Source organism: Osmerus mordax, chromosome 9 (assembly GCF_038355195.1).
Source record: "Osmerus mordax isolate fOsmMor3 chromosome 9, fOsmMor3.pri, whole genome shotgun sequence".
NCBI lineage: Eukaryota > Metazoa > Chordata > Actinopteri > Osmeriformes > Osmeridae > Osmerus > Osmerus mordax.
In genome coordinates this window covers 1,706,119-1,712,633 of record NC_090058.1, presented here as the reverse complement: position 1 = coordinate 1,712,633, position 6,515 = coordinate 1,706,119, and positions in this window count along the sequence as shown.

Here is a 6,515-nt window from a genome sequence, read left to right as displayed (position 1 = left end):
TTAATGACGAAGAAGACAAACAGGGGAAGGAATACAGTTTGATTAAAACCACAGCCAAGCCCCCTCAAATGTTTCTTCCTCCGTGGGGTCGACAGGCTAGTCCTAATCTAATGTATTTTGATACAGAGCGCTAATTGGATGGAGGAATAGAGATATTATGCTTCCAACTCCCCTTAATATGCCACAGCGTTGACAGAAGTTTATACATCTTATCTGGTCTCAATATCTGCCTTCCATATGGCTCAAAAGCAATATGCTGATGCGTAATTAAAGTGTTAAGAAAATGGGGAGATGTGGAGATAGCTGGGGGCCTGAGAAGGGGCCCCTCCGGCCCAGAGTGAGGGGTGAGGACAGACAAGCTCTGGGGATATTAGGAGCAGCGTGTTCCACCAGGGGCCATGCCACGCGCCTGCCTGTCCCTGGGTCCCAGTCTCTGACCTGGCCCTGCCCTGCCCTGCCCTGGAGGGGATATGTCAGGTGCCACAACCCCAGCCAGGCCTGGGTGTTCAGCTTCTCTGATGAGGGAGAGCGTCATATCTTCTGATAGAGGGCAACCCTGCTTTTTTTTTCTTCCATATTCAGACAACGTGAAGATGTACGTGTTGTGTTGTTGAGTATGAATCAAGGGTGTAGACATGTTTAGACTGTGCGCCTTTGTTGAAATGGATGCAAATAAAAACCTTATTCAAATGGACCCGATTCACTTTGAAACTGAACTTGAAAAAGGAGAGCTGTTTAGCCGCTTTATTGATTTGCCACAAAGACTTCGTGATTTTTCAAGTTTAAAGAGAAATCCCTGTCAAACAACTGAAGCCTAGAGATCAATATCATTCTTTGATCAAAAGGGGATTTGGCTTTGAAACTAGTAGATTAAACAGATGTTTTATTTTTCATTACATACACTGCACCTTTTTTGGACCACAGGGGGGGGGGTAGCCAGTTCACACACCACACAAGAGACAAAGCTGTATATTTAAGAGTCCAAAGTTGGACAGGTCGGAAAAAAGTGTGTTCAGTTCGACAGTGCCAGTTTTTTTCTTCTTGTGTGTTAATATTCTATCGCTCTTGGTCCTTGTTTACCCCAGGTGGGCTTAGACATGAAATGACTGGGCCGATGGCAGCTTGGAATGCCCCTGGGCATCTTACGGATGTCATGTTGTCAAAGGGCTTGGGAGGGGGAGGGGGAGGGGGAGCGGCGTTCATGGAAGAGACCAAACCAAATGAGAAAAAAGCCTCTGTTCTTTTTGCGGCGTTGAGATCGGCTGAATTAATTATTATTATTTTCCTTTTCTTTATCCTTGTATTTTTCGGGACAGGCGGGGTGGGTGGGTAGGTAGTTAGTGGGGTGGGAGGGGGTGGGGGGTGAGGGAGGTGGAGATTTGAACATGAAATACAGCCAGGTTTCACATTTGTCATGTATTTTATTATTTCCTCTCTTCCCTCTCTCAGTCTGCAGCGAGAGGCCCTTCATTTTTCACATGACTGGTTTTCTTATCATTGGAAGCCCTATCCACCGGCCTACGAGTGACTTAAAGGCAATAAAACACAAAACATTCTGTAAAACACAGGCGACTCTCTCATTGTAGAGGCCCTGCAATGCCTCGGGAAAATTATGATAATAACTCAGAGACGGTCGGAGTGGCTGAAAGCCGGGGGGCCGGGGGGGATGGGGGAACCAGGGGACAGGGGGGTCACCCAAACCTGGTGAGCAGGGACGGGTCAAGGTGGCAGACTTGGCCCTCGTAAAACTCTCTCCATCACACCGAGCGCTGGCTGCAGCCATGTGTGCAGGGAGACCTGTTTGTCTTGTGCTGGTGATGAAGCCAGGGTCCTGGGGAGGAGGCGAGGGGGCGAGGGGGCGAGGGGCAGAGGTCAGCAGGGGAGCTTATCACGGCCGGCACAGGAAAACGCCTGAGTCAACACACTTCTCCTATTTGCCCTCAGAGGAGCAGAAACACATACTCTGGTCTTTGTCCTTTGATCTGGGTACTTCAGATTCTTCCCTTTCACCTTAAGGAAGACTTATCATACTTCTGTTTAATCCAGTTCTGCCCAGCACCTGAGACCAACTCTACTGCAAGATGGGGATGAGAGAAGCTCAGTGGTTAGAGCTTTTAACTGCTGAGCAATAGGTAGCAGGTCGAGCACGTTGCTTTGTATAAAAGCATCTGCTATATAATTATAATGATCTCTGTCTTTTTGTTACTGAATGTTGTGAGCGGTTCTGAGATGGAGGACATGGCTGAGCGATGCGGTTCACATGTTCACAAACAAGACTGAGCGGACTGAGCGGTTGCGTCTGCGGTGAAGGAGCTTGACTGAAGAGAAGCAAGGACAGGCGGAGGATGAGATGCTGATGGAGCGCGGAGCGTGGCGTGAGGGGCTGGGATCACACCTGCCTCCCCCAGCGTCTCCCAGCAGGGGCCCCGCAGGGCCTCAGCAGGGGCCCCGCAGAGGCCCTGCCTTCTCCTGGCATCTGTGACGGGGGTCAGGCCCAGTCCCATCCCAGCCCGGCTCCTCCACCTTCTCCTGCGGCGAGGAGCAGCGTGCTGGAGGCTCCATCTGCTGAGGGCTGGCGGTGGTCTCCGCGGCCTGCTCGGGGGAGGGGGCACTGGGCCTGTGTGGCGCTGACGAGGGGGTCTCGCGGTGGAGGACCACACTGAGCTGCTACGCACGTCACACACACCAGCTGGCCTGGCTGGTTACTCTGGAAACAGAGAATAATGACCACTCCAAGCATCCCCTCACACCCCCTCACACCCCCTCACACACACACAGGCTTTGAAGTTAGGTAGACATTTAGTGTACGTCTAAGAGTGAATAGTTGAAAGGATCCTGTGATGATCTGTGCCAGGATCTGCTGTGTGACTCCAGGGTGAGGGAGTGTACTGTACCAGGCTCCGGCTTCAACAGGCCACGTGCGAAGCTCCAGGACGGGTCCAGCCTCCCAGAGATCCACATGTACACATGTACTAGTGTCTGGAGGTGGCATCACAGGCACCGCGCAGGGTCCGGCGGGCACGCTCAAATCCCCGGCAGCGGCAGGAAACGTTTGATGGCAGTCAGAGAGCGCCCCGTCACAGTCAGAGGTGTGTGACTCCTCAGGAGGCTGGCTCTCTGCTTGATCACAGAGCTCCTGCCTGCTCCGCCAGCCCTGCTGGCTCCAGCCTGCCCAGCACAGAGGAGGAGATCAGTCATGATCAGGACTGACGGAGAGCAGATCAGCACAAACATGGAAATTAACATGGAGCTTACAATGATCAAGTGTGTGAATTTGTGTTTTAGTCGGAATGCACATTTGTATCTCAAGGCAAAAAAACAACACAAAAACAAAACACAAACAATATTCCTGATTGTTGGTGGTGTAAGGTGAGTGTTAACCCAGGCTGCCTCCAGCTCCTGTGTGGCTGAGGTCTGTGTGTCAGACTGAAGGACAGAGGCAGGGTAATGTCTCTGTCTGTCAGACTGAAGGACAGAGGCAGGGTAGTGTCTCTGTGTGTCAGACTGAAGGACAGAGGCAGGGTAATGTCTCTGTGTGTCAGACTGAAGGACAGAGGCAGGGTAATGTCTCTGTCTGTCAGACTGAAGGACAGAGGCAGGGTAGTGTCTCTGTCTGTCAGACTGAAGGACAGAGGCAGGGTAATGTCTCTGTCTGTCAGACTGAAGGACAGAGGCAGGGTAGTGTCTCTGTCTGTCAGACTGAAGGACAGAGGCAGGGTAGTGTCTCTGTCTGTCAGACTGAAGGACAGAGGCAGGGTAATGTCTCTGTCTGTCAGACTGAAGGACAGAGGCAGGGTAGTGTCTCTGTCTGTCAGACTGAAGGACAGAGGCAGGGTAGTGTCTCTGTCTGTCAGACTGAAGGACAGAGGCAGGGTAGTGTCTCTGTGTGTCAGACTGAAGGACAGAGGCAGGGTAGTGTCTCTGTGTGTCAGACTGAACGACAGAGGCAGGGTAGTGTCTCTGTGTGTCAGACTGAAGGACAGAGGCAGGGTAGCGTCTCCTTGTCCCTGTCATCCAGCAGCTCTGTCTACCCAGCTCACATATCTCAGGAGTTCTTGTCTCTCTATCAAATTACGAATATTTTTAGCATCCAGCACGAAATAATTTCATATGTCTTGCTTTCTCATTTGACGTCTCCCCCCTCCAACCTCTCCGTCACATGTGCATTTATATATATATATACGGCAGGAATATAAATAAATATATCTAAAGCAGGAGAGGAGTAATGTGACATTGAACGTTATTCCTGTGCGCCAGGCAGAGAGAGCTAGTAGGTCACGACGCTACACAGAGCCAGCGGCAGGCAGGCCCCCGTCGGCCCACTGCACTGACTTAGCTTCATCTACAAACTCGCAATAAATATCTGGCCATCATTTATTTTAATTCACTCCTTTCTTGCTCAGACGGAATGGATTCTTAACCTTGCAGGACAAGGACACTCGCGGGCTGCCTGTCGCGATGCCTGCCGCTAAATTATTCTTCATTCTTCTGGGGGGGAATAAAACAGGGAGTCCGGCATGAGCAGCTCAAACTGTCAGCTCCAATGAAAAGCTCGCCTGAAAACATTGTCACTGAACCCCTGGACAAGGAATAGAGGAGGGGGCAGAGAGAGAGAGAGAGAGAGAGAGAGAGAGAGCGAGAGAGAGAGAGAGAGAGAGAGAGAGAGAGAGAGAGAGAGAGAGAGAGAGAGAGGGGAAGGGGGGTAGACAGTGAAAGACAGAGAGGGAGGGATGGAGAGAAAGAAAGAGTGAAGATGAAAACAGGGAGAACAGCCTCTAGAGTGATTTATTTGCCAAATCAGGACACAATGAGTCGATTATGAGTTCTCTAATAGGAGAGAGTGTTTGGGGACCTGCTAATTGGGCATGATTGAGTTGCAGTCTGGGAGCGGGTGAGAAGGGAACCTGCTCAGCGGTTGTCATGCAATCATCAGCTAATCAGAGCTTTGAAATTAAAACTGCGTGTTTGGGGTAGAGGAGGGGATGAAGGCATGGATGTGCTTGGGCTCTGGGTCTGGCTGGGTTTGTGTGTGTGTATTTGTATGTGTGTGTGTTTGTGTGTGTGTATTTGTTTGTGTTTGTATTTGTGTGCGTGTACTTGATTGTGTGCATGTTTGTATATGTGTGCGTGTGTGTTTGTGTGCGTGTGTGAGGTGGATGTGTCTTGTACTGCCAATGTTGTGTGTTGCTGTGGGGTGTGTAACCAGGGACAACAGGAGGCAGTGCGGCCTCTTAGTTCTGGTTTGGGAAAAGCTGCCCTGATGACAAGGGTGAAGGACCTGTCAGGTAATCAGTGTGTGTGTGTGTGTGTGCGCGTGTTTTCTTATTTTAGTCCCCCAGGTCTAAATGCTGCTTTATATTTAGATTAAAGTTGAGCTTTTTGGCCTCTGGATTAAGTCTAAATGTAATTAAATGACTCTAAAGGTGGTCACTGATATGTTCTAATGCTATTTAAAATACCCTTGCGTTTTCTCACTTGCAACATTAGAGATTTAGCATTGGAGTTTTATTGGTATAAGATAATTTTTGTACACCAATACGTTATTGATTAAGTAAAATAGTAAAGCTCTTATATATTCGATTATTGTGTGCAATTGTGCGTGAACAGATATCAATTTGGGTAATAATGAATTAATGCAGAACGAGTAAAACGCTGTAGCTGAAAGTTTCAGTCTTTATGACATCGCTAGGGGGCAGTCTTTATCTGCAAAGCGTAATACAAACCTGCTCTCAATAAGATTGAACCCAGCGTTTGGGTTCCAGGGTTTAGACTTTTTTTTTTTATATATATATATATATATATATATATATATTTTAAATGTTTTACGTTCTTATATGTTAAGATAAGCTAATCAGACAGATATCTGATTATTTTTGTATTAGCCATGTATATCGGTGGCTTCCGAGAGAATAACGCATTTTATTCAATTCTCTATTCAGATTTCTTTCAGATTTTGTGGTGAAATTACTGTTTGCTACCCCTTTAAAACGATTAAAAACAACACAAATATATTAAGTGATGAGTAAGTATACTTACTTTACTTTGATATTAGCCTAATAAGCTACTAATTTTCACTATTTATTTGGGTTATTTTTTTCTATGAGTCTTGAACAATTTACAGTTAGGAATGTAATGGAACTTTGAAAGACAACTGAAAATGTATGACATTTTACAAGGAAAATGTAGGCCTACTCTGCTTCAAGGATTTTCGTCAATAAATGCTTAAACTGGCAACATGATACTATCATAACGCATTTACTGAAGGCCAGATTGGACAATGTGCAGATATTTTGTCTAAGAAAAACGGATTGCCTAAAATGGATAAAGCTTCCAAAAAAAATGTACACCTGCGATTAATATGACTAATCTCCGGTCTCTGTTTTATATTTTCAGGTTAAATGCTACCTTGATATTTAATTGGTACCAAACTTAAACTTAACTAGCACCTGCTTGAAAAGATATTACATTTTTGCCAAACAAACCTCATGTCAATTATATCAGTAGACATCTCTATA